The sequence below is a fragment of the Camelus bactrianus genome, chromosome 15, assembly GCF_048773025.1.
Source record: "Camelus bactrianus isolate YW-2024 breed Bactrian camel chromosome 15, ASM4877302v1, whole genome shotgun sequence".
Taxonomy (NCBI): Eukaryota; Metazoa; Chordata; class Mammalia; order Artiodactyla; family Camelidae; genus Camelus; species Camelus bactrianus.
The window spans coordinates 44,808,455-44,836,299 of NC_133553.1; the positions used below are offsets into that span (position 1 = coordinate 44,808,455).

A 27,845-nucleotide genomic window follows, 5' to 3' on the forward strand; every position below is an offset into this window, starting at 1 on the left:
TAAAAAAAGTTATAATATGTAGGCAACTCTGTATTATTGTGTACATAACTCAGCTTACGTTGCCTTTATTTAAATTTTTTTACATCTCTTGTGTTTCCTTGAATTATTTTTTTCTTTCTTGTGAGGTGTGCTGTAAGTTCTGTAAGAATGGTACTCTGCTTCCTTATCTTCCTGCAGACTTACTTAAATATGTTGTTTTTGTTTAAGATTGTGAAGAGGTACCAAATAATATTTATAACACATATAAGAGATAAAGACGAACAGAACAACATACATCCATGCATGAATCCACTACATTGAATGAGTTAATTATCCAAGGTAGTAAGATGGGGGCATGTGTATAGATATTGAGGGGTAAATGGATAATGTGTCTGACTGAATTGGGACCAGAAAAATCTTTCACAGAAATGGATACTTAGCCCACATCCTAGCTAGTAAAACTGCTATGGGGAACATCCTTTTTCTTTGAACAAAGTTTTTGGCCAGAGTAAGTGGGGAGCAGGCTCTCTGCTAAGTATGATGGTTTTAAGCCAGATGGCCAACATTTCAAGCGTTGAACAAAATGCAAGCACTTTCCATAGCATTACATGTACCCAGACGAAAGTTCAGTAAATGCTGTTATTTTTACGGTGGTATCATTATGTATGATAATTTTATTCCTTATTCCTCTAGCTCTTGTTTCTATAAATTTTTCTATCAATTATTTAATGTTGTACTCTTTTTCAAGTCATTGTACCTTCTGCCAGTCTTATCCTAACATTTCCCAGATTTTTTAAGCGAACAATATCATAGTTTAATCCTATTTGATGTATCTATATTCATTCTAGGCTTGTCTGGAGGTATTCAAATTTTTAACTTTTCTAGCATGTATATTACTAAGGTCTATAAAAATTGATATTTTAACCTGAATTCAACTAATTTTTTTAAATTTAAAGTTCATGTTTATTAAAGTAAAGGAGAGTTTTCTTTCAGGTTTTTTTTTTATTTTTAAATTCAGCTTTTTTTAACCTCTGGTCTTTCCTTATCTACTATTTATTGATACAAATGCAAGTTACTAAAATTAAGTTTCTGTAAAAAATATACTTAACCTAATTTAAAGTAGCCTCAATTTTTATAAGTTCTGCTTGATATACATGAAATTTGAATTTTTTTTTTTAACTGAAGGAATCTGTAGATATCCGCAGGCCTATAGATATCATCACTCTCCCCCATTCTTTGCTCTCTCTGTTCCCTGCACATATCACTCCATCTTCTCAGATGACCGAAACTGTGAACTGTTACTTTCTCTGAAGGGCTTACCTCATGTCCCCTAGCAGCGTTGGTGGCTGGCTTCTCTTTGTGTCCAGAGCTCTCTGTTTATACTTTAATTGTAACCATTGTCCTATTATATTGTAATTATCTGCTTACCTGCCAGTCTCTTCAGCAGACAGGGCAGTGGCTATGTCTTATTCATTTGCCTCCCCAAACTCAATAAACACAAGTTTGTTGAATGAATGAAGTAGTCCTGTGTGTGTGTGTGTGTGTGTGTGTGTGTGTGTGTGTGTGTGTGTATGTGTATGTGTATGTGAGAGAGAAAGAGAGAGAGATCCATCAGAGGACATCCAGAGATGCTGTTAATTCTCCTCCTTTAAGGATTTGATGAAATTCAGCTATTTTATGAAAGCTCTCCTCTTTTTAGATAAAGGTTGCTAATAGGTTTCCAACAAAAATGGCAGAAACCTAGACTGCTAATTTACTGTTTATGTTTGCATATATTAAACTAGGACCCCAAATGAAAAAAATTAGAGTAGAATGTTAATCACAATTTGAGGTCAGATCAATTAGAAAACATTATAAGTAAGTTTGTTGTTATTTCCAGCTTCACATAATGGCATCATATGGTCTTTGGGGGCACATATGTTTTGGAATATGAGCATCGTTAGGTTCCTTTGAACAACTGTACACCAGCTCATGAATTTACATACATGAATACTACTGGTTGACATTTGTTTATTATTTTGCATTTCATTGCTATTTGCTAACAGATTTCAAGACAATAGACAATTTTGTAACCTCAGTTTTATAAAAACCACTAGTATTTTTGGTCCCTAGCAACCATTTAGTATGTAAATTAGGTATTCTCAGGCTTAATGTACTTCATTTTTATAAAACAAATACATCATTAATCTGATTAAGTTCTTGGATGGGAGTGCTGTCCTCAGATCATTGTGGATCATTTATTGTTGGGCATGCATCCAAAAAAAATTCAAGCATGGCACTTACAGTCTAGGTTTAGGAAAATTGTTGAAACCTCCTAAATGACATTTTCCAGAAGAATAGAAAGGCACTGCTTACTTACAATTGCAAGCATTACCTAAAATTTAATGATGTTCTTATCCTTAATTGCAACTCAGTTTGATGATGATTCAGTGCCTAAAATTATGCCATGTTTTGCTTTGATGTTAAAAAATGTAAAATGAAATAAAGGTGATCCAAGTGAATCAAAAAATAGATTCTGGCTTCCCAGTAGTGACTTAATCACCATGTTTCTGAATTCAAAAGTTACTTGACTGTCATGGCTATTATTTGGCATGTCTTTAGCTTTTAGTCAGATTTACTACTTAAGAACTGAGTATGTTTTATATTAAGGTTGAAGAAAGTTCATGATGTTTTAATTTATATAGCAGAAGAACCTTTTTAAGAAAATTTAAAACAAAGTTTACTGAATTCTGCTTCTTTGTTCCATTTACAAACTTGTATATCCTCTGTTGGGAGGTAGTCTTTTTCTAATGAAGCATGATTATAGTAATGGCTTTCATTTATTGAATATCTACTATAGTACCTCATTCATTATCCTGTAAATTTTGTCAAGTTGTTCTGTTTATTCCCATTTTACAGACACTTAAACAAAGGCTCAGAGAGGTTAAGTTAGTGCCCCAAAACATGCAGTGGTTAATCTAGGACACAAACACAGCTCTCACTCTAGAGCCTCTGCCTCCTCACATAGGGAGAGAAAGAAACAGAACATATTAACTCACACAGGGGTTGACAAACTTTTTCTGTAAAGGATTGGATAGTAAATATTTTAGGTGTTGAAGACCACACACATGTTGTCTTTATTACATATTCTTGTTTTTACTTTTTTAACAAACCGTTAAAAATCTAAAAACCGTTCTAAAGCTCAAGGGCCATATAAAAACAGGCTGAGGGCCAGATTTGACCAAAAGTTCTTAGTTTGCTAATCTCTGATTTAGGACAGTGCCAGGACTGTGTAATTATTGTCAACAATAAGATAATTTATGACAATGACTTTCAACATCAAGAAAATGGACAGATTGGGTTCGCTAATACCCTATGTAAGAGGGCATGAAAGCATGGCATCTTAGGTTTTCATTAAAAAAATCAAAATAAAGTTTTAATATTTTTCATGATTTTTAGATATCTGAAAGATTCAATGTTTTGAAACTATACATTTTATCACAGCAAAAGCGAAAGATTGTATTATCACAGCAAAAACGAAAGATTATAAGTAGGTTTTGACAGTTACAGAATTTATAACATACTACTTTAATTTCATCCTTAAGTGTTTAATTTTTTTAAACTTTTTTTATTGAGTAATAGTCATTTTACAATGTTGTGTCAAGTTCCAGTGTAGAGCACAATTTTTCAGTCATACATAAACGTACATACATTCATTGTCACATTTTTTTTTCTCTGTGAGCTACCACAAGATCTTGTATATATTTCCCTGTGCTATACATTATAATCTTGTTTATCTATTCTACATTTTAAAATCCCATTCTGTCCCTTCCCCCCCCCCCCTTGGCAACCACAAGTCTGTATTCCATGTCTGTGAGTCTGTTTCTGTTTTGTATTTCTGTTCGTTTTTTTTTTTTTTAGATGTCACGTGTAAGTGATCTCACATGGTATTTTTCTTTCTCTTTCTGGCTTACTCCACCCAGAACGACACTCTCCAGGAACATCCATGTTGTTGCAAATGGTGTTATGTTGTTGGGTTTTGTGGCTGAATAGTATTCCATCATATAAATATACCACATCTTCTTTATCCAGTCATCTGTTGATGGACATTTAGGTTGTTTCCATGTCTTGGCTATTGTAAATAGTGCTGTTATGAACATTGGGGTGCAGGTGTCATTTTGAAGTAGGGTTCCTTCTGGATATATGCCAAGTGTTTAATTTTATTTTAAAAAGATTTACCCCCTTGATATTTGAGAGCTTAGTATTTTGTTCCTATATTTTTGATATGGCAGACTACTAGTTCCTCTTTTTCACAGTACACATTTTTATAGCACCCTCACTGCTGAATGGACATACTGGTAGCAGCCTGGGGATAAAAAACATCAGCAGAGTTGGCCTGAATATTCATCTTCCCTTGAGAGACTTCAATCTAAGAGAAGAAGGAACTGTGTAGAGGAGGTGAATGAGGGAGATGTGTGTGACTCAGCTTTTGCAACTATCTTGCAAAAGCATCAGTCACCCTAGTAGACGGCCCATCGGAAGCCCAATAGCATTGGTTATAGTTTCCCAAAGAGCTGTGTATGTGTATGTAAATATGCTTTTGGTACATATATTTATAGTATAACTATTATAACATATTATGTATATAAAAATATATAATAAATATACATAAACAAATACGTATAACAAAACTACATATTTTTAATTCTTTTTAAATTAAAGCATAGTTACAATGTGTCAATTTCTGGTGTACAGCATGATGTCTCAGTCATGCATATATATACATTTATATTTATTTTCATACTCTTTTTCATTAAAAGTTATTACAAGATACTCGATATAGTTCCTTGTGCTATACAGAAGAAATTTGTTTTTTTTATCTATTTTTATATATAATGGTTAATATTTGCAAATCTCAAACTCCCAAATTTATCTCTTTCCACTCCCTTCCCCCAGTAACCATAAGATTGTTTACTGTGTCTGTGAGTCTGTTTCTGTTTTAGTAGATGAGTTCATTAGTGTTGTCCTTTTTTTCTTTCTTTCTTTTTTTTTTTTTAGATTCTACATGTGAGTGATATACGGTTTTTTTTTCTCTTTCTGGCTTACTTCACTTAGAATGACAATCTCCAAATAACTATATATTTATGTAGTGTGTATATATACACACTACATAAATATATATATACATATATATATATATACATATACATAGTTTGTAAGTATATTTATTGTTCATATCTGTTCATATTTCTTTGACTAGTCTAGTGTCAAGGTTTTCATGATATGGCGCCCTTAGAGTCTATTCATGGAACAAACTTGAAACCTATGATTTCTAAGTACTAAGTGTCATCTGTTGCCTCTAAGCCATGTATTTCTCAGCACTTCCTGAGTAGGTCAAACTTTTTTGCTACAACTTGCATTTCAGTGTAATGTTTTTTTCTGTATCTCTGCCATGAGGATATTCCTCTCAGTTCTCTGTTAGACTTTTGCTAGTTTTTTAGATACAACTGAAATGCTGCCTTCTTATTAAAGCCTTCCCAGATTCCTTTAGGCCAGGGCTTCTTTCCTTATGTTCCCACAGTAGTTTATTCTTCTGTTACAGCACTTGGCACATACTGTATTTATCACTCTATATGTCATCTCTCTGTCTGGTGAGTTTCTGAAGCAGGGGTTGCTTTTATATCCTTAACATCTAGCACAGACCTAGACTTACAATAGGTTCTTGACTGAAAGAATAAATGAGTGAATAAAACATACCACCTCACGTTTGATACGTGGTTAAGTTCTTCCAACTGCCTTTTCTTTTGTGCTACTTGTCTTTATCTTCTTCCTTGTCACGTGTTCTTCTGTCCCACCTGGTAGATCTTAGAGCTTAGGAAATATGTGTTTAAAGATTTAAAATATAGTGCCTTGAACTCCTTAGAGGAAAAGTCTATGAATAAATAATTAGACTCATTTCACATCAAAATCTAAAGTGTGAAAAAATGTTCGCTATCATTTGGTGCTTTATTCACTTGTATGGTAATCTAATGGCATATCCATTGTTATCACTGAACTATACTGAAATATTTTACTCTTGGGGCTTTTTCATGTGACAAAAGGAGGCTTTTTAAAAATGAAAAAGCATATTTCTGTCCTTAGTATGCCAAGGGGCAATTTATTAGTTTTGTAATGCATGGGTTAATATTACCATGCTTTGTAGTGAACATTACTTGAGAAAATTGCTATTAATATCACTGCAGCATGTATGTATATAGGTCCTGTCATCTTTGGGGTATGTAAATCAGGAATGTTGCTGAAGAACTACTTAGCATTTTCTTGGGGGTGAAGTGCTTAGTTTTGGAATTTAATTGTAGGTTTTACATTTAAGCTGTTCAGTATTACTCTTATAAAGGTTCTATAAATTTCTGGCTTTGTAGTTTAACAGGTTTAGTCACTACAGTTGAAAGGCATCATCCTCATAATGAAGCCAGAAAAGAATAAAGGTTGATCATGCAGGGCTGGCTGGCTGTGACATTGAACAATAGAGCTTGACTTCTTCATGTCTGTTAAATTAGACTATGGGGTGTGCTTATCTTGCTGCAATGGTATTGAATTGTAACAAGAAAATGTTATGTTGTGCAGCTCTGCAGAGGGGGTGTGCATCTATTCTCACTTCACATGTATGGGAAAAGCTTTAAAACACTATTGAAGCTGCCTTGTGAGCTTAAAGTCTAATGGCACAGACTGAGCATAATACTGAAATAAAAATAAATAAACAAAAAAATTGCAAAGGCTTTTAAGTAGTTTTATCCATCACAGTCTTTCTTTAAAGGACTGAAGGCAGTTCAGGAAGTATATGCTGGAAAAATTCAATTTTGAAGAGGTCTTTGAAACATAAATAATATGGCCTGAAGGAAAAAAAAGAGGATATTATGTTGCATAGGTGACAGATTTACTCTAAACTTTTCTACATTTGTACTTGATACAGCTCAACTCAGTTCTCTAAATATTAATGAAATACCTTCTATGTTCCCAGCACTTGTGTTGGATACTACAGGAGGTTTTGAAAAAGTGTGTGATTCAGTCCTGCCTTGATGAATTTAGTATCTTTTTTGAGGAGATGAAAATTAAATCCGTGAAATAATTTCTTAGAATTGTCAGATGTATGAATGACAGTATTGTAAGCTGTCAAGATCGTTTAAAATTTTGATTCTGTTATTATACGTATCATCCCCAGATGTGTCACATGAGCATTTGATAGGCATCCCTTTTTATGTCTTAAGTCACTGTTAAAAATATTGAGAAGTCAAGGGCAAGGTTAGGGGCAAGAAAGAACTTCTGACACTTCCCACGCATGTTCTTGGCACGTGTTTGTTATCTGCTCTTGAACAATGTGTTATTCTCTTAACACGTATAAACCACCTAGTTAATAATCTGTTTCAGAATTTTATCATGAGTGTTAAGCTATTTTTCAGGTTTCCTATATATACCTATTTATCTTTTACTAAAAATCCCAACAGCATTTCCATACCTGTATTTCTTTTCCTTTCTTTCTTTTTTTTTTTTTTTTTGCCATTTGTCATGATTCCTCAGTGTGATTACTGACAGAAAATTACAGATACAAGTTTTAAATTTAGTTAGCATGGTGGAATGTAGATTGTCCTTCTTAAAAGCAGCTTCTAGATCCTCTGTGATTTCCTTACTTCTTGTAGGATTTTCTTCTTTATTGTTGCTTTATCTTTTCCTTCCTTTCTGAAGACCATTTTTCTTCCCAGGGAGGACTGGATTGAAGTTGAAGGTGAGAACTGAAGTAGCTGTATTTGATGTCCATTCCCTCTCTCTTCTTCCTTAATAACAGAACCAGAACTCAGGTTTTGTTTAGGTTAAGAATGTGCCCAGTCAAAATACTATCTGGACACCCTTGGAGCTTGTGGGTGGCCTTGTGACACATTCTGGTCAATAAAATGTAGGGAGAGAAAAGAAAAAAAAAAATGTAGGGAGAAATTGCTGGGTGGAGTATATTAGTCAGCTGATACTGCATAACAAATTACTCCAAAACTTAGTGGCTTAAAATAACAATAAACATTTATTGTCTCACAGTTTTTGCGGTCAGCAACTCAAGAGAGGCATTTGGCTTAGGGTCTCTCATGAGGTTGCAGTCAGTGGGCCTGCAATCATCTCTGAAGGTTTGACTTGGAGGATCTTTTAACCACTATGTTTTATTGCCTAATAATAATAATAATAATAAATTTAAAATATAATCTACCCCAGGAAGGTGATGCTAAAATGTTTTGACCACTATTATAAGCCAAACACCATTATGAACTTCAAGATGTTGATTAGAATTAAGTCCATATTAATTGTCATTGATTTCTCTACTTTTGAAGTGTTAGGATACTTTAAGTTCTCTCTCCTATAACTTGCTTTCTCTTGTAGAACATTTATCTCTCTGAGAAAGATATCCTTCTTCTCCATCTGATCAGATAGCCATTGCATACTCTCACAATTTGACCTAAAATAAATAAACAGACAAAAAATAGTGCAGGATAATACAAAATTAAGTGCCAAATTGATTATCATCCAGAGTAAAATCTACCAAACAGAGACTGCATTTATTAGGAATAGAGGAATCAATAATGGCTAGAGGCTGGGAAGGACACACCATTGTATGAAGAGGAGACATGACTAACCTCAAAGCAAGAGACCCTTGGATGATGATAAAGAGATTAAAGAAAGAATTGATAACAGAATATCCATTATTATATGTAGCTTTGAGGCAAGAATTCATTTGCTGAACTATGAATAAGAGCTTAATATGTATAGATTTCTCTTCCTTTAAGCAATGCTTCTCCCTTATATACAGATAGCTAAATGTGTAAAAATTATCAAGAGGCTGCCAAGCATGGCAGGTAACTAGCATTATAGCTAGGGTTGAGGATGGTGTGGGACATCGCTCAGGGAACATAATGGCGCAGCTGAGGCCTTGACTGAAATAAAGCAGCTTGTTCCTCAGCACACCCTGTTCTTTGCCTTATGGTGAAGCCTGAAACAGCTTATTTGGGATCTTTATCTCATAGGAGGTGATGTTTACCAGAAGAGAGAAGATGTTGGTAATATGATTCATCAGTAAGTTGGTATTGTGTTTAGTTTGGAACTATTAGGGGAAGTAAAATTTCTTAGTTGAAAGGTTACAGGATCTGTATCCAGTCAGCAGGTATTTATTGAATGTCAGTTATTTGTCAGGTTCAGTGATGTTGATTATTCATTCTCAGCATCTTCTGGATTTGTTCTTTCCCTGTGTTCTCATTTATTTCAGCAACTAAAGTTTATAACCCAGTGGCTTTCTTCCGCCTCTGTCTTCTACCACTTGCATACCCTGTGTGCTGCCAGGGACTGGTGGTAGCAAATCCACATGTCTTTGTCCAGACTGAGGCCTGTTATCAATCACGGTCTTTGCTCTAATGTTTATCTTCTGTCATTCCTCATTATAACCACAAGGAATTGGGTCCACACCTGGGTCTTTACCTTTGTTGTCCTATGTACTGTTGATTCCTACATCTGGGCTTATGTTTATTCCTTTTTCATTTTAGCATTTATGAAGACAGACTATACTTGATTACCCAGGGTTTCTTTCTCTGATGTCATATTCTGACAAGTAAAAAATTTTGGTACATTCAACCATTTAAATCAAGAGTAAACAATTTTTATTTACCTTTTTTGAAGTTCTGTTTTTATGTAGTGCACATGTGACCTATCTAACACTACTTTGTTATAGAAACGTGGAACCTCAGAATTGGAAAAAATGTTTGAGTACACTCTCTTTCCTTAGTTTTCAGGTAAGGAAACTGAGATTCAGAGTGGTTAAGAGATTTGGCTTAGGGCATTTGACTAATAAGTAGGAAGAGCAGGTTTAAAACCCACATTTTACAACTCATCATCGAGTGTGCTTTCCACTAGAATAATTGATCCCTTTTATTCTCCTCTTGCTTTATGTATCTCTTTTATAATACCTCTAAATGTAAGAGCTGTATTTTCTACCCCGCTGCCCCTATATCCATAATGTTAGTGCCATACAGTAGTTTCAGAAAAGTAAACTGGGAAGAGATTTAATTGTCATGTAGATGTATGTGAATATATCAGTCATAATGGGATAAGTTATGCTCAATAACAACCAGCCCACCCCCTTGACTTCAGTGGTTCATAACACCAAAGTTTTTTTAATGTTGCATGTTTATCTTGGGTTTATTGTGGCTCTGTTCCACGTTATCCTCAGTCTAGGGCCCAAGATGATAAAACAAATTCTGGAGCAATTGTAGGAGACAGAAGAAAGACAGTGAAACATGTACATACTGGGTCTCACCAGAGCAATTTACATGGAAAAGCCTCCCTTGCCAATAGGGAGGAAAAGTATAATCCTTTTCAAGGCAGGGGCAGCAAATATTTTTGAAAAATAATACAAAAATCCATCTACCGTGACCTTACATAGAGAGTGTGGAGTATTTTATAGTTTTCAGTTTGTGGCACACACACTATCATCATTGGTTCCTGCATGGCCACTTTCTTTTTTTATTCATGTTATTTGTTTGTTTAGTGTATTCTTACAAAATATGTACTGTTGTTTGGGATATGTATTTTGAATTTATATAATGGCATTATGTTAGAGGTTGCATTTCTTCTTGATGTTTAAAATGTGTTGTCATATTACAGGATTTATCCACATTGCTGCATGCTCACCCAGTTGTTGTTGCACCTGGTGAATGCGTGGTGTTTCATAAACATCTGCCACTCTTTGCCTGTCCACTCCCCTAGGTTACCTTCAACTCTCTGCCACAGTGAGTGGTGCTGTGTGAGAATTTCCTTGGGCTTTATAGTCACTTGAACTGATTAAGTATTGCTCTGTGAATATTTTCACTAACATTTCAGAAGTATTAATTCTTGGTGTTATTGGAGTTTAGCAATTTTATGTATTGTATCTTATAAATCAGTGTTACTAATTCTGTAAGTCAGTCAAGCCCACCCAACTGAGAATGCACATATAACTAATGTTAACATGTAATTCACATCTGTAAAGAGATTTCCCACTAATTGTTATGTATAAGCATATGCTATAAACTACTGTTCTCAGGCATTATTTTATATTGCTATAAAACTCCATCATAAATGGATAAACAAAATGCAGTACATTTATTCAATGGAATATTTTTCAGCAGTAAAAATGAATGACTTACTGATACCTGCTATGAACTGGATGAACCTCAAAAACAGTACACTAAGTGCAAGAAGCCAGTCACAAAAGCCCATATATATGATGATACCATTTATATGAACTATCCAGAACAGCCAAATCCATAGAGACAGAAAATAGATTAGTAGTTGCCTCTGGCAAGGGACTAGGGAGTGTGTGCCAAATGATATGGAGTTTCTTTTTGGGGTAATAAAAATATCCTAAAATTGATTGTGGTGATGGTTATATAACTCTTAATATATGAAAAACCATTGAGTTGTGTGCTTTGAATGGGTGAACTTTCATGTATGCAAATTATATCTTAATAAAGTTGTCTGAAGGAAAAAAAAAAAAAAACAGAACACCTCAATTGGATCATTTTCCAAGAAGCAGATTGAAAATGAGTTCAAGGCTGACCCCTTAGTTTCCTTCTTCCTTTGTGGAAAGAGTAGGGGAACATTTTCTCCTCCTGTGAAAACCTGACGAGGAAGAATCAGGACAGTTTTGTCCCTGAGCTCTAGCCTCAGATTGAAAATAAACCCAGGCATGTTATTTCAACTAACAGTCTCTGTGCTGTTATCCTTCCCAGCCCTCAGCTTTTAACTGTTTGCGGTATGTCCAGGACATTTTTATATAACCCGCCACTGGTTCTCTTCTCAATATTGAATTTTTGCTCTACCTTCAGTTTTAATACCTCAAAATTCAGAAAGCTTGGGCATCTTTTTTCTTTTTTCTTATTTCTAGATCCAACCTTTTATCATGTCGTATTATGTTATCTTGAAATTATTTTCCAAATATGCCTTCATTTATTCATTGGACTCGACTCTGCCCCAAAGTAGAAAATTTTTAAAATTTCAGAAAAGAGGAATGGCATATTTGTGCTAATAATAATGGTTTAAAAACAGCAAGGAAATTTTTTCTTTCAACAGTACTAACAAATATCTGACATAACACTTCTATGAATAAAATGGGAAGATTCAGTCCTCATTTTTACTTTACTTTACATATGTCATCCCATAGTCACCATAACACTTGTGTTTGTCAAATCGATGGTAGTTTTTAAGAAAAGTATCAAAATCCTTGATAACTAAGGGGTGCTCAAGTGATTTGAATGCTTCAGCTTGAGATGGGTCAGCTTTCGGGGTCAAGTTGTGAAGAGAAAGCCATCACACACACTTCATCAACACTGTGGAATGAGAGACCAGTGCATTTACTGAGCAGTGGATTTCCAGTGAGCATATAAACTAATTGGTGGATGAACATGCCCCAGGAGCAATGATTTTAAGGTCATAGCAGGCTCAGTGAATAATGCTGACTTACACTGCGTCTCACTGATAGCTGATCTTACCAATGAGCAGTTTAGAGGCATTCAAGCCTGAACTCTCTTCCATGTGCCTTGAATGGCATGTCAGCGGTCACTGTTTTTGACATCCTTTATATTTGTCCAGTCAGCTCTAAATCTTTAGGTTGGGCTTCAGAGTACTCAGGAAAGAAACGAGAAGCAATTATTTTCAGTCATTGAGTTTTGGAGATCTTAGCGTTAATTATGCCAAACATTGTTGGTTCATCAACAAATAAAAATGTTAAAAGGCGGTATGAAGCATTCCAAACTTGCTTAAACATAGTTTGTGGTGATTAAGAATATCTTGTATACACTAACATATTTCTAAGATACACTTTTACCCATGCATGTTCATGTGTAGTTTCAAAACCAAATATTGAAATTAAAGTTATTTTCAACTTTGGCGAATAAATATTGAAAAGCTTATTCACTTTTGATTAGCATACACTTTTTATCATTTGAGAAGAGAGGAATAAAAAGCTCAGTTCACTATTTCTAGGTGGAGCCCAGAATAATTCAGGGTATGAAAAATATTTCAATAAAACAAAATCACAGTGTTCTAGCTTTAGTACTACTGTTTAACAATTATTTAAATAATAGCTTTGTGATTTAGGGAGTTTTCTCCCACTTAAGTCTTTAATTTATAAACGATTATTTGAGCATTAAAAATGTGCTTTACCTACTGTTTTTCAATCCCTGTGCTCTCTGACCTGTTGAAGTCTTGCAGGAAGTACCCAATCAAAGGATTTGAGGAAGTGGTTCTGAACATTCTTTGCAAGTGTTCATCTGAGAAAATGAAAGTTAGAGGCCAAGGTGGTATTGTTCGTGACTCAAATTTTAAAATTTATTTCCCATTTAAATAAAATAAGTTAAAGGCAGAAGGGATGTAAACTCTCTACATCTGCTGGAATCTTATGTGTGTTAATGAAAAGATAATTTTATTGTAGCAAAAGAAACACATTTAGTTCCTAGAGAGAGGACCATGGGTGGTATTCTTTTGTTGAAATAGAGATTTGAAATAGAATAGTTGTTTTTCATAACATACACGTATTATGCTAGACACAGTGTTGAATTAGAATAGTTTTAGTTTCTGATACATTAGTGATTAGAAAAATCATTACCCTAATTCTCATTTTGTAACTCAAAAACAAACAAAAGATTTTTATTTCCTGGAGGTCCTTATTCTTTCCAAGTGATAAAATATGTTCCACTGTTACTGTCATATCTTGCCTTTCATATTAAGATATAATAATCAGTCAAAATGTAACACAGAATTAATTGAGATTTGGTTGTCTCTGTTAAGACAAAGCAAAGTCATAGTTTTAAAAAATGGAGATGATCATTTATGAGAATTTAGCTGCAATCAAAAGCAGTAGCTGTTATCCTCATAAGTTCACTATTCATTAAAGCATTGTACTCTTTTTGCTATTGTTTAATTTATTCTTATGAAGTATGTTTATCTTTCATTAAAAATTTCTGTTTCTGTTTTAGGAGGAGGGTATAGTTCAGTGGTAGAATGCATGCCTAGCATGCATGAGGTCCTGGGTTCAATCTCCAGTATCTCCATTAAAAAATAAGTAAATAAATAAACCTATCCCCTCCAACCAAAAAAATGGTAAAAAAAAAAAATTCTGTTTCAGGTAGATATATAATAATATAAGCATGGTAAAATGTTAATGATAACATCGAGGTGGAGGGTATATGGGTCTTCTCTGTAAAATTTTTTCACATTTGCTATATATTTGAAATTTTTAATAATAAAATTTTTGGAAAAGCTTTCTATTTTGATTGAATGCCATAGCCAAACAGCCAAAATAACATTTCATTTTTGAAAAAGTATATTTTAATTTTCTTTTGCTTTACAGCAAAACAATGCAATGCACATACAATATAATTTATGTATTACTAATATCACATATTTAATCAGTAAAACATAAAACTGATTCTTAATTGTAAATCTGTTCTCTGTGTCCCATTCATATTTGGTTGGTGGTTGAAAAGCTAATTCGGGCATTTTTAACTGAATCAAGGCATGTACATCAAAAATAGATTTTAGCTGGACTCACTACCCATGTTGTTAAAGTGACCATGATAAAGTGAAATATTTGGAGTGTTTTAGGAATAAAATATAGATGTGTATGAGGACCTGATTCAGTTTAATATAGAGTAAATTTTCTTCCTAGTTATTTCCAATGTGCCTTGGAGTGTGAAGAATATTGGTAAATCATGCTTATCAAGCTTTTAACTAGGCATAGTGCTGATTATTATTTTAGAGGGAATATCTTATCCTTACAGTAAATAAATACAACAGCTGCATCTTTTGGGTGTTTTTCTTCTTGCTTTCATTCAACTGTTTGTTGCACAAGTGCCTGACGTATTATTGACTCCTAGAAGCAATCTTGAAATGTAATATGTGTAGTGTGTATGCCCCCCTTTATTTTAACACACTTAAAATTTACTATTGTTCCTGCCCTGAAATCTCTTTTTTTGGTAAACTTGGCTTACAAAGTTTAATCTTGCTGAAATATTGATGTTTATTTTATCTTCACCAACAATGGGGTCTATGAGTTTGTAAGTCATTATACCTTTTATTTTCCAATGTAGGAGTCTAGAAGTGACTTTTTTTAAAGTAAAATTAATTTTTAATGTCATGAGTATTCTCTCTTCTTACGTGACTCAAGTAGTAGCTTCTGTTTATCAATGAAGATAAAGACTTGTGGAAAAAAAAAACATTAACCTGGTCCTTGCATTCATTAGATATATTTACAAGTCATCTGTGATCAGTTTAGTTACCATCTCTTTGATATCCTGTAGCTGTTATTGCATGCTTTTGGGGTTATGATATCATGCTGTGGAAGAATGGATCAGCTGTGGGTGTTATGTGCTTTTTTATAGTTGTTCACAATATCTCATACTAAATTATGTGGTGAATTATTGTACATTAGCTAGTTAAAAAGATGCCTAATTGATTCGCTATGCTAAAATATCAAAGACTATATGCTGCAGGAGTGATGTTTCCAGTTAACAACCTATCATGTATTCATGGAGACGACAATGCTTGCTCACATATTGGCAATATTATCTAATTTGGTGTGCCCTGTGTTGTAATTCAATCATCTATTATTAAAAATAGATATGACTATAGGGAGCAAAACCACATACAAACCCATAAACACACATCTGTGTGTATTTACTTATCCTCACATATATATTCAGTGAATTTTTTGTCTTACCTACTATTAATGCTTACACTAGTGAGTCATACATGGAAAATACGTATTAGCTTTAAGGTAAAACAAAACAGATTTTGATTTAGTTCAGATGAACCATCTCATTTAAAATTAGCCCAGGGGACTTGTAAAGAATGCAAGTAATCTAAACATAATAACACACATTGCCCAATTGCTTCTGTGTATGATACAGGTTCAGTATTGTAGTGCTTTGACAGACCATTACTGAATGTAATGAACAGCTATTTTTAAACAGAAGAAATTCAGGTTGACAGCGTGGCAATGAAATTCAGCTAGTGGGATAATTTTTGTCATCTTTAGTATAGAGAATGGATTCAGTTTGGTGTATCATGTAGTTTATAAAGCATACATTTTTATTAAAAAGATAATTGTGTTGTCCATTTTGGGGGCAGATGTTACTGTTAGAATAAGGAATCAGCCTTTAATGCATATTTTAATGAACTGCTGAGACATCATCTCTAGAACGTAGGTTTAAAATCAGATTTCCTTTTTTTTCTCTCCTGCCATGGGTGAAATATTCAGTCTAGTCAAATGACTATAAGAGTGACTATAAAAGGTGTTTTTCAATGCTGCTTTTTAGTCTTTCAGAGTTTAAAAGAAGCAGCTTTTTAGAAATAAGGGAGTCTTGGAAATGTACATAAAGCTTCAGGCAGTGTGGTCTTAATGGAAGTTAGTATTAGATAGAATAGCATGGAGGGAAAGAAGGAAATTATCTGCCTGACTGTATATTTTAGAGAACTTCTTTTACCAGGGATAAGGGGATGGTAACATCTGATTTTGACAACTTTTGAAAAAGTTGGAGAAACTTGTTCTACGGTTCTTAAATAAAACAGGTATATTTTCAACTCATACCATAAAAAAGAAGAGGGTAAATCAAAGTGAATTATTTCATGTTTTCCTGTTGACAGCAAAATTTGTTAGTTGCTATTTTTCCTAAGTGTAGCTAATTTTTAGGGCTTTTCAGATAGCAATCTTAGGTTCAACACTGAGGATTTGTGTAAATGTAGCCTGAAAAAAAAAAAAACCCAAAAAACAAGAAACAAGCTATACATTATTCAGTTAAATTTGAGTGAGTTAAATTAAATTGAATACTTGACCTAAATGGGCCAATCGTTTCTGGCCCAATTCAATAAAACAACTTAAGTCTGAGGCAGTGGTGGAAATTTAAAAAATTGTCAGAGTCATTCCTTCTGAATATCTTGCCAGAAACCTCCATGCATGGATCTTCATGACCCTTCCATGCTTCCAGGGACCCTCCTTTGAGTCCCCAAGAGGCTAGCACCTGAGTGCTATCTTTACTTCAGACTATGCCTGAAATTAGGAAAACAGCAAATCATATTTAATAGCCAGGAGACTTTTCTATTCCTGATCTATTTCCCTATTTTACTTATCTCTTGAAAAGCGTAATGGCCCCTGAACATAATGTAGCAATGAATCTGTCTCCAAGTCAAGCATTTTTGGAGAGGCTTTCGTGTTAGGTCACTACTGTACTCTTTAGAATTGTATCATATCAGTGAATCAAAAGAATTTCTTGACATGAAAGGATTGGTGCACCTCAATAAACATTTTATTTAAACCTAGAGAGGACATTGTTCATCTAACAGGATCTAGCTTATTTCTAGCAATAGTGCCTTCCGTTTATATCCTGAACTTTGAGCTCTTGATTTTGTTGTGAAGTGACCCTCTTGAAGTCTAGGTTTACCCATCAATAGAGGAACTTGTATGAGGCAGAAGGGCATTATCACATTAGTCCTGCTTCTCTGTGGCATCATGGGGTGCTAGCTCAAGTACCTGAAGGATATTTTCACTTTCTTGATGGCAGAATAATTTGAAAAGGCACCCAGGTACTCAGATATTGAAATAATAAAATAATTTATTATGTATGGTGTTGTTATTCATGGGGAGGAAATGACTGGCAATGTGAAAGCAGGACTGTTGTTGCCAAAACCAAGCCCAGACATCTATTTTTTAGAAGGATGCTTAGCTCTGAAGATGGGCAGGATGAAGAAAGTTACTGGTAATTCCAATAAATACTTTCCATGTTAAAATCTGGCTTTATTTTTCTGTCTTCTCACCTTTTGAGCTGTACTTTCAGCTCTGGGCAGTGCAAGAAAGGGAGAAGAAATAGTGTACCCTTTATACACTATGGAGGGCTTGAGAAAAATATGATTTGGCAGTGGTTTGCAAGATACTGAGAAGGTTTCCAACCCAATTATCATTCATTGCAGCTGGAAGAATTTAATGGGATATGGTCCAATGAAACAAACCCGTTGAAATGTTTTTATAGTAGACTCTAGTGTCTTGATAATCAATATTGTGTGATAGTTAAGAAACATTCTATCTGGACCCTGACTGCCTGGGCTTGACTGTTATCACTTACTAGCTGTGTAAGTTTGACCAAATTCATGTAACTACTTTGTGCCACAGTTTCCTTAAAATGACAAAAATCACATCTAACTTCCAGGTTGGTTATAAGGATCTTAGAATAATGTCTGGCATTTAGAAAGAGCTTAGTACATGTTCTTGTTTTAAGGTTCATTTTCTACTTACACTTACATTTGTATAATTTAAAGAAATAATTTCAGAATCTGTTATAGCTGGAATGGTCCTTGTTAAAGACTTGGGTCTTTAATTGAAGGTTAAAGGTATCAGGAATTCTAACTTTGAAAACAGAAAGTCAAAGTAAGAACTCAGTTTAATTTGATTAATATTTATCAACCATAAATATTAAGTAGCATGGGGTGGGATTTATAAAATGTTAAAATCATATCTTCTAACCTTCTAGTAAACTCCTTGAGAGTAAAGGACATGCTATATGCTGCCTATCTTTGTAACCTAAATCGTAGCTTCTATAATTCAAGCATTTGTTCAGTGAAAGTCAGATGAACATGAATCCTTATATATTGCTAGTACATATTAGATGCTTGATAAGTTCAACTTGAATGAAAGGATATTTGTGTATGTGTGAAAATAAATTTTCACTATTGTTGGAGAACTTAAATGTAAGAATTTTAGGTTTGATAGAATTAGAAGCATCCTGACTCTAATAAGGTTGGGAAACATTCCAGTCTTCTACTAAGAGAATTAACAGAATCTATGTAATTGTAAAGAATAGGTTATCAGTTGATATTTAACTATTTACTGTAGGTTTAGATCTTTCTTGGACCATCAAGCCCTCTTACCCTATAATTCTCAAATTTATTAAACTTTGTACATTCTTGTGAAAGAAGAAGCAAAAAAGACTTTAGAATGAAAAGATTTAACTATAGCCAGTTTTACCTTTTCTGTATGTCATCCCTCTCTCTTTTAGGGGAAAGCAACTAGGAGAGAAAATGAAAGAAATATCACCAGTAACAACTTCTTCTTCTTTTTTTTTTTTTTTTTGGTTTAGTGGTAAACATGCTTAGGGAGAAGGGGCTCAGAAGAAAAAATATTTTTGGCTGAGGCAGCCTACCTGTCCTTACCTTCATGATCTTGACTACAATTGGAGCTGAAGTCCTCAAGCTACATGTTTTTCTTTTCCTTCTCTGAGAGATCAGTAATCAGTTATCCTATTTTTTCTATTTTAAGACTTCTCTTTCTCCAGCCCAAGTATGTTTTATGTAAAGCTAGTGTCTGGGATACTATCTATAACTCATTCAAGCAAGCGTCTATGCTGTATTGTTAGAATAAATTCTATTTAAAATACTTAGTGAAATACAGAATTCGTAAGATAGTTATTGCTTTAGGTTGCAGCTGCAGTGATACTGATTAACATTCATCATAGACAGATGAAAGTGATTTATTTATGTTTGGAGGTGTGTACGTATGTAGGTATGTTTTGAGTAGGTAGTACACTCATATGATTCAAAGTTCAAAGTGTCCAAAAGAGTATATACTGTGAAAAGTTTCCTTGCCATCCTTGTCCTTTTTCAACCCAGTTCCGCTTCCTGGAGGCAACTGCGATGACCAGTTTCTTTTGTATCCTTCCAGAGTCTTTTTTTTTTTTTTTACAAACAAACAAATATATTTGATGTATTTTTGTATGCTTAAAAAATGAAGACAGTTTTCCTTTTGTAAATTTATCACTTTCTGAAAGGCCAACAGATGAAAGCCAAGGTAGGCCAAGTGCTCCTTCTGTGAATGTCAACTTGCCTTAAGTCATATTTCTTAAAAGGACCTAGTGTGTAAGAGTATTTGATAACAGAAATAAACAAGAGAAACCAAAGATGGATTAGAAAGTCTCAGTAAATGTTTTCCTCTTGAAAATTTTCTTCTCAAGACAGAAATTCCGTATTTTACAATTTGAGATAGCTAGTTCCTCTGTAACTTGTGGAACGATCACACAGTCTGGAAACTAACAGTGAACCCCAAGACTTTCTCGAAACCCCAAGCTTTTCTTGAAAGCAGCATGCACAAGGGTATAAAGAAGAGCATGCACCATTTTGGAGCCAGTTTTATCTGGGTTTGGAGACCAGCATGAGGACCTAGTAGCTTCATGACCTTTAGCCAGTGCCTGGGTCACTTCCTGAGACTCTATAAATTGGGAGTAATCAAACCGAGCCATGTGGTGTATTTCAGAGGATTAAATGAGAAAATGTAAGTGAAATAATGTTTGACACAAAATAGATCCTCAATAAATGTTAGCTTCTTTTTTTTTTTTAACCAGTCCACCATTATATTTAAGACAAAAAGGTTTACTTTCATTGGATTATGGTCTTTAGTCTTAACTGTGTTTCTCAGAATTAAAACAGCATTTAGAAAGAAGTTTTAGGCTCCTGCTGGCGTGGAAGACACAACCTCCATCAGCTCTACATCCACAAGGAACTGTATTCTGCCAACAACTTCAATGAGTTTGAAAAAAGACTCTGAGCCCCAGGTGAGAGCTGCAATCCAGTAGACACCTTGGTTGTATGTAGCCTTTTAAGATCCGAGTAGAGGGTCCAACCATTCCGAAACTCGTCACCCATGGAAACTATGAGATTATAACTTTTGTTATTAAAAAAAAAAGAAATTTTAGATGATCATTTTGCATGTATTAGAATTTTTTTAAACCTAACAACCAGCTTTTTCATAGTGCTTTAGCAGTTAACAAAAGTTCACTTTCTGTTTTCTTACTAATCTCTCTGAGGGACATGAGAGAAGTCGATGAAAGGAGACTGCAGATGAAGACGACTTTAGCAATATTTGATAGATTAAATTATTTTAAACGTTTGTTTTCCTTTTTACCCCAGTTTTACTAGTATAGGGCTTCCAAAGGCCGTAGTGATGGACATAAAGAGAATGACTAGCTGGGATGACAAGACTCTCAGATTAGATTTTAACTTCCCAAGTATAGTAATAAGACAAATAATGAGGCAAAAATAGCGCTGAATTTTAAGTGACAGATAAGCAAATTGAAAATTTACCACCAACTTTTTGAATTTTAGTTACACTAACTCGCTGTGGGATCTGGGCTAGTCACTTCACCTTTGTAGTCCTTAGATTACTTCTAAATAAAAAAAAAAAATGGGTTTGGGAATAGTAACCTTTTCAGATTTCCTCAGAATTATAGTTGTAAGCAGTATATAAATTTATAAAAAATAGTTTTGAAGACCAGCTTTAGAATTTCAGTGGTTATTGTATATTCAAAACAGCTATGGAAGCACTTTATTTTCATTTTAAAGATTTACAATTAAAGTGATTTTATGTATACCTCAAATGCCTGATTATATACAAACCCATTACAGGGTTTATGCACACATTAAATCTCTCCTTATTATGGGGTTTTGTGCACATTAAATGCCTGGTTGTTATAGATTGTTGTTTTTCTTGTTACCGTTAAATGTAACATTTCCCTAGGTGATGAAATGTATTATTATTGGGAACATTTATTTTAGTGTGTGTTCTGTATTTTAAAGAGAAAGATATTTAAACAGCAAAGATGTAGCTGTTAAGAAATTTATTTTTTTATAAATAGCTTTCAGCAGAAATCAGAGCAGTGCTTTAAAATTACAGTCAAAAAAATCATTTAATCATCACACTCCTTGTTGGCTAATAGGATACTAAGTGACTTTTTTCTCCCCTGCAATAGGCTATTCTTGATATGCTCACTAAGTGGACCTAAGAGTACCAGTATATTTTATGTTAGCAAGCCTTGATAGCAAAGCGCTGAAAGTTCAGGGGGCATTTGTCTCCTTTCTCACAAATTCATTTAAGTACCAGTCTTGCTGGAGCTTTAACTGGGGCAGACAACCATACAAATGACTTGAGATAAAATGAAAATAATGGACTGAGCTGGATTCTGGGGATGGTAGTTATGCTGAACACACATCAATAAGCTTCGAGTGTGATTCTATGCTAATGCAAGCCTGATGGATCAGCTTTCTCTTTTAGCCTGGAGGACCATTAAGCTCTGGAAGCTGGGTCAAACTGATAGAGTCTGCAAATATAGCCCATTGGTTAGCAGCAGTAGTTAACTAGCTGTGAGTCCTAATGTGCGAAACTAACATTGCTTAAAAACCCTCTATGATCAGGACATAGATCAGGAAGAAGATAATAGATTCTGTTTTAATTTGCATAATCAAAGCTTCTCATTTTTCCACCTATAGATAACGTAAGAGGGGAAAACAAACAGCTGTGACTACTTCCATTATGTTGTTAATCTTGAATCACAGCAAATAATTTCCATAAAAATGTAAATAACTTGTTTCAAAAGAAAAGAGCATAATTGAAAGATTTTCTGTGTTATTTCTTTGGAATTAAACTGTAGGCACAGTTATGCGGGTTTGGTAATGAGGATCTTGGGGCTTGGAAATGTAAAAAAAGTTCTTAAAAAATTTGTGAGCTATTCTTAGTGATTTGGTTCAAACACTAAAACTTGCTGCCTGTGGTCAGTCAGATTTCTTTTAATGCATGAGCTTTGAAATAGTACGTGTAGATTAATACTATGACCAAAATGACAGAAACTTGATCATTTCTTTTTCTCCAAAAGAAGAGAAAATGAGCTAATTTGTTTCATAATTTGTTCAGTTTACAATGAACAACATCAGAATGGAAAGAATCCAGAAACACTATTTACTTTTATGCAGCACAACTGCTAAGAGGACTCTGGTGTTATAAAAAAGAGGGGGCTTCTACTCACTCACACCACTCTTACTCCTTTTACTCATTCCTTTTTTATCTGAATACACTACAGCTATGGAGAACAGTCCTATATTTAACTCTTATTTTATATAACTTTTATTTATTTTATAAAAACTTTTATAAAATTTTATTTATTTTATATAAATATAAATAACTATTTTCATATATAATAAGGTATAGTACAGTATAGCTATAGCATAATAGTTTTTAAAAAATTTATTTTTATTACTGGGGGAAGGTAGTTAGGTTTATTTATGTTTAGAGGGGGTACTGGGAATTGAACTCAGGACCTCGTACATTTTAAGCATGCACTCTACTTCTTGAGCTATATCTTCCCCTCAAAAAGTTATTTTCATATAATATTTAACGTTCTATAATATCTACTTGAGGATATTTACTCAAATTCTATTGACATTCTTGTGATGTTGGAGCTCTTTTTGTTCATTCATTTAAAAAACATTTGTTTCAGGCATTGTCTTGGGCACTGGTGGTGTGGTTGTCCTCTTTGAGCTTACTTTTTTTTTTTATAGAGGAAACACAGCAAACAAATTAACAAAGACATAATTTCAGAGAATGATGGGTTCTTAAGAGGAATCTTTTCCACCTGGGAGTCTACTCAAATCATGTTTCTGCCAAATAATAGACTCAGATATTAAATATGATGATGTTTTTTCAACCCAGAGTTTCCAGACTGTCTCAAATTTTTTTTTAATGTAAAGGTCATAGGTATAAATTAAGTACTTTTGTGTACCTTATTGTAATCCAGACTGATATGTCTAAGAAAAACCTAATAAAATTCTGTATGTGTGATTTTCCCCCAAATGCTTAATATATATGCCAACTCTCTGCAAAGCACTTTACTCACTTACTAAGTTATTTAAAAAACTTTAAGAGGAGATGTTATTCCCAGGTAAGGAAACTAAGGCAAAGAATGTTAAATAACTTGCCAAGTTATTTAGCTAGTAAATGGGTGAGGTGGGATTAAAACCTGGATAGTTTGGCTCCAGAGTCAATGTTCTTAATCACTATTACTCTGTGTCAATGTGAAGAAATTTTTTTAGCTGAAAATGTGTTGCTATATTAAAATGTAAATTCTAGGAGGTCAAGGAATGTGTCTATTTTGTTCAACTCTGTCCTTGCACTTAGCACTGAACCTGGGCTTTAGTGGTTGCCCAATAAATATTTGGATAACTAATAAAGTAAAAATAAATCATATTCTCATTACTCAAAATGATTCATGATTTCATCATTTAAACTTATTAATTCTGTGTTAATATTTTGGTAATTATTCTTTCAGATAACTCTGTCAATTTAGGCACTTATGTATTTCAAATAAATCTGTTTATATTTTACGTATCATTGGGTCACCTGCATTTTTCCAGTAAACAATTGATTTTGGATTTTTTCATGGCAATGAACATTATATGAGCATCATAATTATTTTTGGATCTTTAATTGGATACCTAATAATAGACCTAAATTTATTTCTTCCTTTTATTTTTGCTATTGCAAAGAAAACTGCAGTGGACACACAAACACACAGACATGTATACACACATATAAATTGTTGCTGGATCAAAGATTTTGTGTATCATTGTATAAAATCCTTGTATTTATTGCTTAAGGAATGTCTGTGTGCAAGAGGAATATTATATGAGTAAATAGAAATATAATTTAGATATCAGATATTTTTAGAGAATGCTTTAAGTCACTTAATTTTTATATGTTTGTTTCCTATCTTCTTTTATTTTTCTCCGCTTGAAGTTTGTTGAAGAAACTGAGTTACTTGTCCTGTGGATTTTCCTATAGACTCTGAGTTTTGCCTATTACATGTCCAGGTTGTCATTTAACATAAACTTCTATCTTCTGTATTCCCTGTAAATTAATAGATCTAGAAGCTTGCAATGTTTCAAGTTTTTCCTTCCTTCCTTCCTCCTTCCCTTCCTCCCTCTCCTCTCCTCTCCCTGCCTCCCCTCTTCTCCCCTACCCCCCCCCTTCTTTCCTTCTTTCATTCCTTCTCCATAGAGGGTGTTATTCTCCTCTGCCAGGAAGGACTCAATGTCTGGTTGAATGTCATATTATAATGTTCACATTCTTGATTAATGCCACCAGTCCTTAAGTTAATATCTTTCCAATCATTTGAGTTGTTATTCTTGTTCCTGAATTTGCATAACAAACTACTTCAAAACTTATGGCATAGAATGACATCAGCAAGATGGCAGAATAGGAAGTCCCAGACCTCAGTGTTCACAGAGACACTGGTTTAACACAATATACTGTCCAGAAAGCCTTTATGAGAACTCCAGAAACCAGTTAAGAGGTTGCAGTGCCACAGGCAAACTCAAAGCCAAGAATAGCTATATTGAAATGAGTAAGAAAAGCTGTTTCATTTCAACCATGTCAGCCCTTCCCTCAAGCTGACATAGATCATGGTCAGAAGGAAAAGCCCAACTTCTCTTCTAGCTTCTCTTTTTTGGAGGGAAAGAGAAGAGTGGAATGTACATCCAAGTTCTAGCTTTTGGGGGACTGCCTCAGTAACTAGTTTATATCGCACCTGAATCTAAGCACTGACTGAACTGGCATATCTTGGATGCCTGGCAGCCACAGAGTACAAAAGAGAGGTGAGTGACTTGTTACAATGCCAGAGAACCTGTAGTATCATAGACATACTCCAGAGGAAGCAAGAGACTACAGACTCCTAAAAAGGAAAATGGCAAACTTCTCTAACTGGGAAATTACACACACAAACCCAGAGAAGACACATCTCCACAAAAAGTTTGAGAGGCCCCCAGACTCTGTAGCTGAGCTGACTGATGATACTATTTTCTGTAGAAAGCCAGTCCATAAAGACTGAGAGAGGTGATTGTTTTTGCAAATGCATAAATCACAACAAAAAGCACAGGAATAAACAGGGAAACATGACCGAAGTGGCCCAAATCAAAGGAAACAATGAAATATCCAGAAATTAACTGTAAAGAAATGGAGTTCTATGAATTACCTGACAAAGAATTCAAAATATCTTAAAGAAGGCCAGTGTGCTACAAGAGAACACAGATAACTAAATGAAGTCAGGAAAACAATGCATGAACAAAATGAGAATGCCAACAAAGAAGTAAAAACTGTAAAAAGTACCTAACAGAATTCTAGAGCTGAAGAATACAATAACTGAACTAAAAATTTCACTAGAGGGGAATCAAGAGCAGATCTGATCAAACAGAAGAAAGAACAGTGAACTTGAAGACCGGTCATTTGAAATTGTTAAGTTAGAGGACCAAAAATAAACAATAATAAAGAAGTGTGAAGAAAGCTTAAGAGACTTATGGAACACCATCAAATACACCAATAACTTCATTAAGGGAGTCTCAGGAGAGCGAGAGGGAGAGAAAGAGAGAGGGAGTGAGGGAGGAAGACTGGGGCAGAGTGCTTATCTAATAAATAATGACTGAAAACTTTCCAAATCTGAAGAAGAAATTAGACACCTAAATTCAGGAGGCTTAAAGACCTCAACTAAGATGAACTCAAAGAGACCAACACTGAGACACATAATTAAACTGTCAAAAATCAAAGACAGAGAATCTTGAAAACAGCACCAAAACAAACAAACAAACAAAAAACCACTTGTCATGTACAAGGGAGATCCCGTAAGATTATCAACAGATTTCTCAGCAGAAACCTTACAGGTTAGAAAGGAGTAGGACAATGTATTTGAAGTGTGGAAAGAAAAAAAGTTAACCAAGAATACTATATCTGGCAAAACTGTTTCTCAAAAATGATAGAGATAAACAAAGCTGAGGTTGTTCATTACCACTAGGCCTGCCTTGCAAAAATTTCTAAAAGGAGCCTTCAAGTTGAAATGAAAGAACATTAGACAGCCACAAAAAAGCATGTGACTATGTAAAGCTCTTTGATAAAGGTAAATATATAGACAAATAGAGAATCCTTTTATACTGTAATAGGTATGTAAATCACTTTTAAATATAGAATTTGAAGGATAAAAGTATAAACTATAAAAACTTGTGGATGGATACAAAATATAAAAAGATTAATTTGTGACATCAATAACATATAGTGGAGGGAGATGTAAAGGGGAAGTAGGGTTTTTGTATGTGATTAAAGTTAAGTTGTCTAAAATAAATTGTTATTAAAAATGGTGTATGTAATCCCCATGGGAACCACAAAGAAATTACCTATAAAAGATGCACACAAGAAAATGAGAAATGAATTGAAACATGTCACCCCACAGAAAAGAAATCAATGAAACACAAAGGAAGACAGGATTTAAATAAGGGATATATATATATATATATATATATATATATATATGCATAAATATGTATTTATTTTATGTACATGTATAGATATATATATGTGTGTGTGTATATGTGTGTGTGTGTGTGTGTGTGTATAGAGAAAGAGTAGGTATTTGAGTATTTGTTAGGTATTATAGACCCTCAAAACAAGGGGATCAGTTGGGTGATGAAGTAAGAAAGCTAATCTGTATAAAATGTTTACTCTGTGGGTAGCCATTGTGTTTTTACATATTTCTTTTAGAAGTAAACTTTACAATAACCCTGTGTAGTAGATACTATTATCCCCATTTTGTAGGCATTAGGAAAATAAATTGACATATTAGAAATAACATGGACTTCGGAGTTGAGTAATTAGATGGAGTAAACGTTAACTACTGACTAGCTGTGTGACTGATCAGATCACTGCTGTCTCAGTCTTGGCTTTCTCATAGGTAAAAAGAAGATTAAAAATAGCACCTTACTTCAAGGAATTGTGAAGATTTTCAAAGGAATTCTTTATGATTTTTCCCTGAATAATAAAATAAACAACCCTATTTTAACCAGTACATGGAATTCACTTTTGAAGTTCATTTGAATGGTTATTATTTCTTGTTGTGAAGATTAAATGAGATAATGTATATAAAGTATATACCATAGTAGACATTTAATAAATGGTAGCTATTACTTCTATTGTC

At 34.0% G+C, this 27,845-nt stretch overlaps 1 protein-coding gene and 1 long non-coding RNA gene across 4 annotated transcripts in view; both read left to right on the forward strand.

The window, feature by feature from the left end:
* On the forward strand, window positions 1-27,181 carry LOC141579861 (uncharacterized). The gene is made up of 2 exons (XR_012511929.1): window positions 1-19,717; window positions 20,480-27,181. It is a non-coding gene; the product is annotated as an uncharacterized LOC141579861 (long non-coding RNA).
* Window positions 1-27,845, forward strand: part of CAMKMT (calmodulin-lysine N-methyltransferase) — a 316,073-nt gene that overhangs the window by 55,371 nt on the left and 232,857 nt on the right. The window lies entirely within an intron of this gene.